This window comes from Chionomys nivalis, chromosome 8 (genome assembly GCF_950005125.1).
Source record: "Chionomys nivalis chromosome 8, mChiNiv1.1, whole genome shotgun sequence".
Classification (NCBI taxonomy): Eukaryota; Metazoa; Chordata; class Mammalia; order Rodentia; family Cricetidae; genus Chionomys; species Chionomys nivalis.
The window spans coordinates 92,337,733-92,352,219 of record NC_080093.1 but is presented as its reverse complement, the minus strand read 5'-3'; positions in this window follow the sequence as shown (position 1 = coordinate 92,352,219).

Below are 14,487 nucleotides of genomic sequence, written 5' to 3'. Positions count from 1 at the left end.
ATTTCAGCAGTCCTATGCTTTAAACAACCTCAAGACAGCGAGATGACTTAGCAGGTAAAGTGCTCACTATGCAAACTTGATGACCTCCTTTAGATTCTTGGAACACATATAATGGTGGAAAGAGAGAAATTACTCCACAAAGTTGTTCTCTGACCTCTATACACACACACACAATCACACATACACACTCACACACACATACATATTCACACACACTCTCATACACACACACACTACTCATACACATTCACACACACACTCATGCACACTTTCACACATACACACACTCAATAATGATAAATAAAACTTAAAAGGTTCTGAAGTTTTGAATAATAATAAGAGAAACATTTTTATCTTTTAATGAAGGCTGAGACAACCTGATAGAATCTCATATTTTCATTTGTATGCTTTGTGGATACAGAATGAAAGGGCGAGGCATGGGTACCCTTCTTCACTCCTTGTTCCAGGAAGGCAGAACTGCTATGGAATTGTTATTTGAGATCATTTAATTTTACATGTCATCCTTTTTTTAGAGATGTCTCTGGCAGTCACATCCTTTCTCTCTCTGGGCTTCTCTCTGCTTGGAAGACAAACTATGGAAGACAAGGGTCTATACAGGGTTACTATGAAGTAACTGCCTCCCCTCATCTCTTTAACTGTGCATATATACACTTTCTGGATAATTCCATGAAGTATCACTCTCTCTTCCATTATATCTGTCCTTCATATATAGAATGTAAACTCATTTATATTTAATTATGAATATGTACTTCAAATTAGCCTACTGGGTCCCTTACAAATACTCACTCATTCCTCAGTTCCATCATAAATCAGCAGGTATTTTCTTGGGTTCTAGGTAGTAATCAAATCAAGACAACATTCCACTACCACAAACTTTGGGGACAATGGAACATGCACGATGTGAAAGACAAGGAGGATGATTTGGGAAGACAAAGGGACCAGAAATGGGAGGATAAGAGAGGGTGGTTGGATGTGAATAAGAATAAAACACGATGCATGAAAATGTAAAGATGAAACCCATTACTTTACACAATAACTAAAAAATAAAGAAAATGGCTATGTAAGACATTATATTTAAGTATGTTTCTTATACTTTGCTGGCCTTTCCTTATAAGAAAGTAGCAATCTCTATATTACCTATAGTTTTCTATCTTCAGCTTTGTCCATTTCATTTATTTTTCAAAAACATAGACATTCAATATAAGTCTATAATCTATGCCTGTGTGTCTATATGTTGAGAAATTTAGTATTATGGTGGGAAGTGATATTCAGAAACTTTCTGAGCTGATGCAGCCAATCACATCACATTTTGTGTAGTAAAAGCACTTGCAGGCTATCCAAGCTTATTGTGCTGAAAGATGATCAAAATGATTAAGAATGCAATGAGCTTGTGGGAGATTGGCAGAAACTGAGGCGAATGAGGTGAGGTGAGCCCAGCTGCAGCACTAGGCTTCCAGAGCAGTGACCATTCACGCTGAGTGCAACTGAACATAACTTCTAAGAAGCATAATCGTGACCACTGATGGTTCTTACAAGGAGTACCATCTCTTTGTTTGCATAAAGAATGGATCTGTGCTTCCCTTGGGCTTTTAACAAGAAGCTGATCTTTACTAGAGAGTATGTAAGAAGAGAGGGATGAGAGGACCAAAACCAGGAAAATCCTTGGAAGAACAAATAGATACTGTCACCAATATTTCCAACATGTTAGAGAGAACACGACATGGGATGCATTTAGAAGAGGCCTTGTTTGCATGATAAGCAGACACTGAAAACATTTCATTCTGATGTGGGCCAGAACATCCCAGATGAGGGTTACCGAGGATAATTTATAGATCCTGAACAACACAAGATGGAATATAGAAGCACTGATCTGGCTGTGCTGTTTGAGCTCCTTTGTTATACTAGAAGCCAACTGCTGAAACACGGGGCAGTTGTGTGACTCTGACAAGACTCTGTGACTGTCATGTGAGCAAATTGTACACCTGTCAGGATCTTTATACCTTCCTGTGTGAGGTAGAAATATATAAACAGCTTATTGTAAATATTCTCTGCATAGTCTTTTTCTTTTAAAGAATTTAGAGATACAATGTATTTTGATTCATATTGCAAAATCTGAATTTATCCATAATTAGTTTGCTTTTCTTTCTATTGTTCCTTTTATAAAATTATCAAAAATCTCATTGTTTTTCATATATTTATCTGACTCAAACTGACTTTTACAACTAAAGTGCTTTGGGAGCACCGCCCCTTGCCTCTTACATTTATTCTTTCAACCCATTCATAAAATCTATGCCATTGTTGAAAGCAAAAGAATACACAGAAATTAAGTTGCCACATTTTCAAACATTTAAAAATGATCTCTAATCAGAGTATTTGGACTAGATATGGGCTAAGTATTCAGAAAAAATTATCAAATGGCACAAATTAATATTTTTATTGACTACAGAACTAAAAGATATAAACAAAGAATGGAAACAATAGTATGGATATAGAAATGATAGGTACCATTAAAAATGCAAAGTTATGCACCATATTATTCTGTTTTACTTTCAATTTCTTCTGGTAAACCAATGTCCTCAGGCCACTGGCTGATTATGCGCAGTCAAATGAAAGGCATGTTTGTGCATCTCATTGCTCATAGATGGCAATTGTTAAAGTGGGGTATGCATGAGACCTTGTTCTCCATTATGCTGCCCAGATATTTGCTTCTTTCTCCTTTCCAAACCCAGCTCCACCAAACTCACCAGTCATCAGATCACTCTGTTTTCAGTCCTCGTTCATTCTTCTTTCCTCATCACATTTATTTTCTGCTTTTTGTATAGAAAAAAGTTGTTTCTTTGCTTTGTGCTCTCTGTCTCTCTGTCTCTGTCCCTCTCTGTCTGTCTGTCTCTCTGCCAATCATTCTATCATAATTTTGCCTAAAATTAATTCATATCATAATGAAATAAGAGTCTTGGTCTTTGATTTTTTTTTTTTTTTGGACTCCTGACGTCCAGAGATCTCTTCAGCTTGCTCAGCCACTAACAATATTGAAACTAATCTATAGAATAACCACACCACCTTCTTTCTAATCTATAGAATAACCACACCACCTTCTAATATATAGAATAACCACACCACCTTCTAATCTACAGAATAACCACACCACCTTCTAATTTATAGAATAACCACACCACCTTCTAATCTACAGAATAACCACACCACCTTCTAATTTATAGAATAACCACACCACCTTCTAATCTACAGAATAACCACACCACCTTCTAATTTATAGAATAACCACACCACCTTCTAATCTACAGAATAACCACACCACCTTCTAATTTATAGAATAACCACACCACCTTCTAATCTACAGAATAACCACACCACCTTCTAATTTATAGAATAACCACACCACCTTCTAATCTACAGAATAACCACACCACCTTCTAATTTATAGAATAAACACACCACCTTCTAATCTACAGAATAACCACACCACCTTCTAATTTATAGAATAAACACACCACCTTCTAATCTACAGAATAACCACACCACCTTCTAATTTATAGAATAAACACACCACCTTCTAATCTACAGAATAACCACACCACCTTCTAATTTATAGAATAAACACACCACCTTCTAATCTACAGAATAACCACACCACCTTCTAATTTATAGAATAACCACACCACCTTCTAATCTACAGAATAACCACACCACCTTCTAATTTATAGAATAACCACACCACCTTCTAATCTACAGAATAACCGCACCACCTTCTAATTTATAGAATAAACACACCACCTTCTAATCTACAGAATAACCACACCACCTTCTAATTTATAGAATAACCACACCACCTTCTAATCTACAGAATAACCACACCACCTTCTAATCATAATTTTTTAAATCAGCTTTCTTAGTTTCCCAAGTTTATTTTCCCAGCACGTTTTACTCCATGACTTCAGTAATTTGCAGTCTGAGGTTTTCCGATCCAAAGGCACTCCTGCTTCTTTGCATGCTACATTTGACCTCTTCAATTCAAAGGTGCTCTTGCTCTTTGCACACTACATTTGACCTCCTCACCAGCTTTCCCAGCATGGCTATGATTGCGCTCTTGTGCTTTGTTTCCACCCCTTCATCCCCTTCATAGTATAGTAGACAACAACACAACCCTTGTCCCATCCACCTGGTCTGCTCCTCACCTCCTGAAAGCAACTGACCAATGGTCACGATTATGCTTCTTAGAAGTTATGTTCAGCTGCACTCAGCGTGAATGGTCACTACTTAGGACGTCTAGTGCTGTAGCTGGGCTCACCTCATCTCATTCGCTCAGTTTCTGCCGCTCTCCCACAAGCTCATTGCATTCTTAATCATTTTGATTATCCCTCAGCACAATAAGCTTTGATAGCCTGAGAGAGCTTTTACTACACAAAATATCATATGATTCGCTTCTTACTGTATATGAATCTATAAATATGCCATTGCTTCTTAAGTATTTGTGTGAATGATACCAAATCACATATAATCTTGTTCTTCTAAGGTCTTTAAATTTTTTTAAAAAAACTTTTCACTTAATATATTTTAATCATCTTCTTTCCCATGCCCAACTTCTCCAAGATCTTTCCTCCCAACTGAACCAACTTCATGTTCTTTCTCTCTCTAAAAAAAAAAATAAAAAAAAACCAAAGTCAAACTTTTGAAACAACCTTTCACAACCTTTCTTTGTTTCTAAAAGCATTTATGACTTCAAAGAGTCACAAAGTGAAGCACAGCACTGCAGTAATTACTAGGAGGGGCAACCGTTCTCATCCCTACACTCAGATAACTGCACCCAGGAGTCCAGCACTGCAGTCTAGCAGCTCTAATCTCTAAAGTCTCTGCACTTATGCTCTGTGCTGACATGTTGAGAATAGCCAACCCAAGACACAGGGCTCACTGCACATGAAACCAGGTTTCCCCGCTTTCCTTTGCTGTCTTCTCCCACCTCACCTAGCTTGGTTTTTTTATCCCTTAGATAATATTACAGAGAGTGACAACAAAGTTTAGTGAATGTTGCAACCTAGATGGATAATAGTTTGTTACACGTGAAGGGGAACTTCCTTGTACAGGGACAAAGAAAATTGTAAAGAAGTCAAATTTGCCAAACTCTTTGGGGAAGCAGAGAGCATTCTGGATGTGGGCAGGTAGGTGAACACACATCAGAAACTTTAGATGTGTTTAAGAAGTAGTGAGAATCTCTGAGCATGGCGGTCAATGAAGACTGATGAGAAGCCAAGGACAATGGCACTAGGTTTCAATCCTAATACATGAACTGGCTTTGTGGGAGCTTAGCCTGTTTAGAAGCTCACCTTCCTGGACGTAGATAGAAGACCTTCGTCTTCCCGCAGGGCAGAGAATTTGGACTGCTCTTCAGTATCGAGAGGGAGGGGGAATGGTGTGGGGGGAGGAGAAGAGGAGTGGGGATAGGGGGAGGGGAGTGGGGGGAGGGGGCAATATTTGGCAATATTTGGGAGGAGGGGAGGGAAATGGGAAACGGGGAGCAGGTGGAAATTTTTAATTAAAAAAGAATAAAAAATAAATAAAAGGAAAAAAAAAAAAAAAAAAAAAAAAAAAAAAAAAAAAAAGAAGTAGTGAGAAAAGAAGTGTGATCTTGCTGCAACAACATGGAGGCTGGGAGGTAGGTTCACAAGTGTGTCTCTGATTGTCAGCATGCTTTCTAAATTACTTTATTGACAAACGCAGCCTCCTCCATCTTTACATTTTCTCTTTGCCCACACCACAAATTTTATATTCTCTTCAGCATCAATTAGTTTAAGTTTCCTTTCCTTAAGAGGTTCTTTCCATTAAACTTGTACTTATTAAGCATTCACAGTAAGGCTGGACTTGTAAAATACTTGCCTTATCATATGTCACATTTCTTCACCATTAAATCTACTGTGAATCTTCTTATCTTTCCGAAGGGAGGCTGTGCTTTCAAGTGTTGGATGTAAACATTGCTGGATGACTAGGGAATAAGTGCCAGTTAAATAAAAACAATGAGAGCTACAGGTAGATATTTAGAGAAAGCAACCTGATCAAAAGAAATGCAGTCTTTTAAAACAAAATTAGAACTCACCTGGAAACGTCCTATTACCTTCTTATCAACCGCCTTGCTCCTGCCAAGCAGAGCATTGCAATCACAAGGTCATAACATGAATATGGTTTTCATTTTCTGAGCTGGGAAGGAAAAGTAGTCCTCCCTGTATTTCTTTCAGTAAGATGACATATAAGCTTCCTAGTTGCTAGGGGCCAAGGCTCTCTCACCATATAAGGGAAGTGTTGCAGTTTATGATTTCATCTTCAGGGAACTCTGAGCATGGTGACAGGTCTTCAGAGACCAAGTAAAGAGGTAGACACAGAATACTTCTATTAGAAGGTTAGCATGTCTTGGAAAGTCTCCAGAGGGAAGGGAACTGTCTTGACCACTCCCAGTTTCTATATAGTGGAGTATTTATTGTTTAGCACTTTTCTGAAGATAGGAACAGCTGCTCAGGTTCCTTGTCACAGATGTCATGGTGCGGGTGTGGGCTTACGCCTTCTATGAAAAGTAAGCTCAGAGACACCTTGAGAGTGAACTTAACCCCTTGCAGCTGCAGGGGTCCTGAAGGATTGGATCACTTTCTCTCTGCTCAGGGCATTTTCATTCTTTCTCATATTCACACTTTAGCCAGTTGTTTTGCATATTCTCAAAAGCCTCTGAATGAAGCTTCCAAAAACACAATGCTAAGTGCAAAAACCTGACTCAGGTGGTACTCCCAACCAAGTTTTGCACAGGCTTTGTACCCTCAGACAAGATTCACATAGTGGGACAACAGAAACAAAGGGTGTCTGCTGAACAAAAGGTGAATTGAGGCAAGGTGCTCACACTCAAGAGCTAGGCCAGGTATAGCCCAGTAGGGGTTAGAGCTAGGTGCCCACTCTCTGGAGCCAGGTCAGCAGGAATTCTTCCACAGTTCATTTAATAATCTGGAGTTTTTAATTCAACTTTCTTCCTCTTTTGATTTTAACTAAGTAGTATTGCTTTTCATTTTTGCATACTAGGGAGTTGCCTTTAGTTCTTTTTGGAAATCTAAATAGTGTTGAGTTTTTTTTTTTTTTTTAAGAAAACAAACTATCTTTTTTCAGTATACATACCAAGTTCCCACTCCCTCCCCTCCTCCCATTCTCTCCACTTACCTTCACCCTCATCCACTCTTTAGAGAGGGTAAGGCACATTGCTTTGGGAAAGGTCCAAGGCCCTCCCTACTATATCTAGGCTGAGCAAGATATCCATCCACAGAGAACAGGTTTCCAAAAAGCCAATATAAGCAGTAGGGATAAATTCTGGCGCCACTGCCAGTGGACCCTCAGTCTGCCCCAGCCACGTAACTGTCATCCACATTCAGAGTGACTAGTTTGGTCCTATGCTTGTCTAGCTGGAGTTGGTGAGCTCTCATTAGCTCAGGTAAACTGTTTCAGTGGGTGTACCCATCATGGTCTTGACCTCTTTGTTCATATTCTCATTTCTTCCATTCTTCAACTGGACTTTGGGAGCTCAATCCAGAGCGCCAACGTGCATCTCTGCCTCTGTTTCCATCAGTTGCTGGATGAAGGTTCTATGGTGACATTTAATATATTCATCAGACTGACTACAGGACAAGTCCACTTCAGGTACCCTCTCCTCTATTGCTTAGGGTCTTCCTGGGAATTTCTGGGATCATCCTGGGAATTTCTCTAGAGACAGGTTTCTTGCTAATCCCATAATGTCTCCATCAATCAAGTTATCTCTTTCTTTGTTCTCATCTCTGTCCTTCCTCCATCTTGACTATCTCATTCCCTCAAGTTCTCCTCACCCCTCCATTTCTCCCCCCCTCTTCCCCTTCCACTATCCTTTCTTCCCCCAACCCCTATGTTCCCAATTTTGTCAGGTGATCTTATCTATTTCAACTTTCCAGGTGGATCTCTCTATGTTTTTCTTAAGGTTCTCCTTATTACTTAGCTCCTCTAGGATTATACGCTATAATCCTAGGATGAACTATAGGCTCAATATCCTATTGTTTACAGCTAGTATCCACTTATGAGTAAGTACATACCATATTTATCTTTTTGGGTCTGGGTTACCTCACTCCGGATGGTGTTTTCTAGTTCCATCCATTTGCATGCAAAATTCAAGATGTCATTGTTTTTTACTGCTGAGTAGTACTCTAATGAGTATATATTCCACACTTTCTTTATCCATTCTTCTATTGAGGGGCATCTAGGTTGTTTCCAGGTTCTGGCTATTACAAATAATGCCGATACAAACATAGTTGAACAAACGTCTTTGTAGTATGATTGAGTATCTTTTGGGTATATGTCCAAGAGTGGTATTGCTGGATCCTGAGGTAGATTGATTCCCAGTTTTCTGAGAAACCACCATACGATCTTTTAAAAAATTATTATTTGAAAATTTCATACACATATATAAATAAAGCATTTTGATCATATCTGCTCTGCATTCTACCTCTGAAATGCTCCTTTAATATATCTCTTCCCAATATCAAGTTCTTTTTCATGTTTTAGAAATTTCAGGTCAATAAAACCAAACAAGCATGTCCATGTGGTTTTGATCTAGGTGAGAGTGATTAATGTTGAGCATTGGGATCTTTGAAGAAATGACACAGGAGACACTTTAAGTGGTTGGTGAGCCTAAACATCTAGTATGAGAGAAACAAGCTCCAGGATTTGACTCTTCTGCCTTGTGTGAATGTATTGGGAGCTAATATGAAACCAGTTCAAATCCTGAGGACACCTTCTGACAACATTCCTTATCTACAGAGCTGTCCAGCATAGCCTGTTCTAGCTAGAGTCAACCTAACTATCTAGGACTGAAACAAAACACTAGTTGTTACAGACTGACATTGCTCTTATAACAGAAAGCAACACAACTTTCTTATCTTACTGTTCTAATGGGGAGAAGTGAAGAGTGGGTCCCTACTGTGGAAGGACTGTGATTTACCACATGAGCTATTGAGTTTCAGATACTTCATTATCCAATAGTATCATACTAAAACTATAAAGCCAAAGTGTTTCATATTTATTTAGTTTTGGCCTACGTTCTGAGTAAGATATTTTTACTTACATGAATAAATCTTAGTGGGCGTAGGGCAGTTTCTCATGCAGAATTTTAAATATTTGCTTTCTGCCCAGTAAATGCCGTTTGAATCATTAGTGATATGTGATAGCATATTATTCTCTGCATAGATTTTTCTTAATCTTTCATTATTGAAGCTACTAAAATATTTTGTCTTTCTTCAATATATATATATAGAAAAATAGGTCAGTTCACCATGCAAACTTTGCCACTCTATGAGGTAGAATCCACATCCACCACTGTTTAGATAACCAAGAACCTGAGACTAGATAGCCCAGAGATCTAGGGTAAAACCAAATCCTACTTGTCTTAAAAAAAAGAAGTGACACATGATTCCTGATGATATTTTTCTATTCTCATAAAAAAGTGCCTTATTCAACCATCATTAGAGAAGCTTCCAACTGCAGCAGATGGGAACAAACCAGAAATTACAGCCAGACATTAGATACACACAGAGTGGGAGAGAGAGAGGGAGGGAGAGAGGGAGGGAGGGAGAGAGAGAGAGAGAGAGAGAATTCTGAATCAACATGGTGAGATCTTGCCTCAACCAACCACCTAAATCGTATGCTCTTTCTTACCTCTTTTGTTTTAATTATTGCATTATTTAATTGTTTAATTATTAGCAATGAGATGGATTAAAGCTCTTAGTTGTAGTTAGATTTGAAATTTGGGGGCAGGTTGACGTCCTGGGAAATGAAAGTTTCTCATGCCTATTCTGTTCTAGATTTTTAGGATATCTCATTAAAACCGATTGTTACTCTGCTCTCTCAAACACATCCAGAGTGAGATTAACTGGCAGCTGTAGAGGAACACCCAGTCAATTGTTGTTGTCTTAAATGTTCATTGAGATAGAGCAGAAGTTAGTTACATACCTAGCATTCCAAGTATCAAAATTAATCAGTCCCTTCTTAGAAAGTGAAATTTGGAGGTCTTGCCTGTCATTTACACTGTAACGTTTTACAGAACCAGTAACTGCTAAGGTATAGTTTAGCAATTTGTTGTTGTTTTTTTTTTTTCAAAAAGTTACAGGTAGGATGGGAATGCAGTAGAATTTGTATGCTGCTGGCTTAGTAACTGATCACCCATGTGCAGGTGACCAGAACTCAAACCTAATTACAGCTGTGGCAAAAGCTCAAGATGGCTGAGTCATTTTTGGAAGGGTAAATAACAAGAGGAGCATTTGGACAGATGAAGAGGAGGCTACCTGCAGTACTTCACAGAAAGATCTGTAATTCTACAGTCTAGGGAGCCTCTCTGCATGATACGACGTCCTAGGATTTGCAGGAGCTGTTTCTCTGGGATTAGGATGCTAAGATTCTCATTTGTGCTCTAAAGGGGGTTTGGGATGTACAGTGGAGTAAACTATATTTACAGTAAGGTTCTTTCAAATGTTTGTTTATATGAGGGGTGCTGGTGGCAGAAATAATTGAGTCCTGTGGAAAACTGGATTAGAGGTTTAAAGCAAAAGATCTCTTGGGCAAAACATTTTCCTGAGACCAGCAGTGATGCATAGGTTCCCAGAAGAACATATGTGAGATACAGGTTTAGTGATGTTTAATGCATTAGCCTTCTCTACCTTTCTCAATTCCTAAGAAAATTCATTAACAAGTCACATCATCTAGGTTTTTCAAATGAGTATAATTTCTTCCTGAGTTCTATCACCATCTTGCTGTAGCTTTCACAGGTCATATAAAGAAGAAAACAAACAGAGAGGCATCTCGCAAGGCAGCCATGAAACAATGCTGAACAACAACAGAGGCCAGCCTGGGGACATTATAAATTGAAAACAGAAACCACAGCGAATGGGACAGGAATAATCACAGAGCAAACAGATAGGTAAACATGTCCTAAGCTCCTGAGGGAGTGGAACTGCATTAGAAATGGAAAGAGATTCGGATCAGGTGATCACTGGTAGCTTCAGTGACTCTAAAATGTCAGATGCCCTTGGTTAATAGGCATTGAAATGAGAAAAACTTTAAAAGCAAAACAAAACAAAGAGATGTAAAATTGCCTAAGCAATAGACTACAGTGTTATCTTCCCTGCTTCCTCAATACATTCTGACCTGGTCAACCAGGATTGAAAACGTGGTGCTTAATTTCCAAGGAAACACAGAAGCTCCCTAGATGCCAGTAAGTTTTAAACAGAGTAACCCACCAACCCCCTCCCTCCCCGGGTCCCTGAGGTCCATTTCTTCAGTATAACAGCCTCTGAGCTCTTCATTCAGGTGTCTGAGGACGTGTGGGAACAAGACAGGCTCTTTGACTTTGTGAGCCTCTTCCAGGATGCAGCAGCACCGCTCATTCACACTCTTCCACAGGCATGTGAGTTTGGGTGGGAAGGCGCTCTGGGAATGGGGATTAGCTATCCTTTGAGGGAAGTCTATCCATGCAACTGATCATGAGAATTTTGCTTCAAAGCAGAGGAAATGAGGAATTTCCTGAAAAATCATCTTGGTATAGTCTGATTTGAAGTTTTAATTAGCAGCTCCCTTTAGCAGTTCCAGTTTGCTGGAAGGCTGAGTCCCTGAAACTAGCACAATGGGGCTCGGGACAATAAAGAAAGAAGGAAGTTGCATGCTAACCAGATCTGTAAATGGGAAGCACTGTGAAGACAGATTAAGAAATTTATTCATTGTGATATTTTGGAAATTACTAAATAGAAAACAAATTAATTCTTAAGGGAAATTTGTGTGAGGTAGATATTGCAGAGATCAACAAGAAATTGGGTAGAGGAAATCAGACTAACATTGGTGATTCGTGATCTTGAGTTTCCCCCAACAAAACACACATACACACACTCGCACACACACACACATACTTTGATTCTCACAATTGACAGAGACAGCTCAAGTGTAGCTGTGCTCTCATGAAGACAGACTGGCAGAGTTTGGTATATGGCACAGTTTTGTTGGAAGTTCCATCGCTCTGGAGGCATTGTATATAACTGCACAGTGAGACTTGGAATAGTGACTGGTAAAGGGAGAAGTTCTGCTGGGAAAGGGAGAACGATGGCAAAGGTTCAGCAGTTCCACTAAGTGTTTTGTGCCGGTGATGTGTGAAACTGCAGACGTGGGAGTAGGTGGAATGATGATCGTGGAACTGGACAGAGGATGATAATGTGTGACCCTGTGAGGGGCTAGCAAGGATAGAGTTTGGAGTTCTTTAAAAATGAAAAGGTTTCAGGGCCTCTAAGTAATGCTCAATTATGTTGTTAGGATGTTTAGTTAAACAATGTGTGATAATCTTTACTTTCTGCAGCGTTAACAGGAAATCAAGTCCTAAAACATAGAGCCAGAGACCTACTGAGCTAAGAATAACCAGGCTACGCATACTGGATGTGGGTGAGTGCCTTTGAGAGAAGGCTGAAAATTAAGAATGTGTGGTGTGTGGTGTAGACTCAGTTGGCAGAAATATAGTGAGCAGGACCTCTGGACTTCTGCAGTCTGACTCTAAGTCCATGGTTTGTGCCAAGCAGAGACCTACATTAGCTCAGGAAGCAAATCTGGTTCACATATACTATAGCTGAGTGCTTCCAATTTGTCCAAAGTCAGGAAATCTGATTTCCAATATCTTAATCAGACATTAAAGGACATACAGGAAAATCTGTAAAAGGTATTTGTTCATGAATGTTTGCTTGATATTAGGACAAATTATACTGAGTATAGTAAACAGCATTTATTAAACAACTTATATGGGCCACAGAGTTCAGTAAGTAGCTTTATTTGAATTACTATTTCTAGCTTATCCTTCAGGAAATTTTAGGGATCCAAAGAAAAATACAAATGCCACTAATGAGAGGTGAACACAAAGGTTTATTCCCAGTGGACTCTAACACTATGCACTGCATGAGATGTGCTATATACTCTCGCTTGACCATAACCAAGGAGATGTCTACAAAATGCAAATCACATCAATAAAAGCCATATATTTGATCATGTCCCAAAACATTTTCTTGATGTGCATCTCCTTAGAGAACACAAGCACCTGGCTCACAGGAACTGGACACAAAGATCTTTGTTTGCCTTGTCTGCAAGGCAAGATCTCATACACCAGTGTAGGCATCCTTTTACAAACTCTCTGCTCTAAGCCACAGTGACCTCTCTCTCCTCGAGTCATGTGCTTTACTGACATTGATCAGTGATTAGAATAACTTTATCACCACACACCAAGCTCCATTTCTTTTGGTCATACCCATGTCTTTGAGAAGAACAAATAAAAACTATCAGCAGTTGATCTTGTTTACAAACATACTTGGACTTCTGGGCTTAGTTTAGCTTTTCTTTTATCTCTTTTTATTGTATCAAATAAACACCTGTGTGGTAGGCAAGCAGCTTCTGAGCACATTTTTCCCATGACTCTGACCAAGTAGCTAGTTGGTCCATTAAAAATCAAGAATATTTACACATCTCTTTCAACATGTATTCAGAGTGAGAGAGTTGTGGCAAAAAAGCAGTTCCCTCCTGATGAGTTGTCTTCAACCACCTATACATCCTGGTCCTTTTGTACCAAATTTTATGTCATCTCCAGCATCTAGAATAGGGCCAGTTATATGTTGTCTTGCACATTACGGTTGAATAAGTACACTTAGACTGCTAGACAGTGAGCCTCTTGTTCCTATTTTGAAAACTCAGGCAAAATGGTTTACCCTGAGATAAGTTTAGGTACAGATCAAGGTAATCTTAGAAAACCTGTCCTCAAAGCTATGGAAGAATGAGTAGGGTTTGATGTCATCTTGTATTTCAGATGATCATGTACTACAGATAGAGTGACATCAGAGGATTGATGGGGAGGATGAAGGTGAAATTTTCCTTTCAGATATACTTTGAAAGAGAGTTAACCTAACTATATAAAAGGGAGGTAAAGCATCTTATGGGGTTTCTGATGAGAGTGGAGCAGCTAAGTGTTTAAATTTCTGTGAACATTTACAGTTACTGTGAGTTAAAGATAGTCACCAAGAAAATCAGTCAGAAGATCCAGAGTCTTTGAATACTTAGCATAAGCTAAGATAGGGACAGTTACATGGCCCTTTGTCTTATTATTCTGTTCATTTATATTTCATTGGAAATTACTAAAACTAAATAGGCAATGTAAATATGATTGAGTATACACAAAATACAAATATCAGTATGTGTGTGCCAACAAAAATAAATATGTACTTGTACAAAAAATGTTCGTGGATTAAAGGAGAGTGGAAGCTACTGTAGGTGCAACTTGAAAACTAATTACTAAGACCAGATCTCCAATCAGAAAGTGTTTTAACTTAGATATGAAAAAATGATGTCCAATTTGACCAGTGAACTGTGTTTTCAGGACCAATGGCTCTA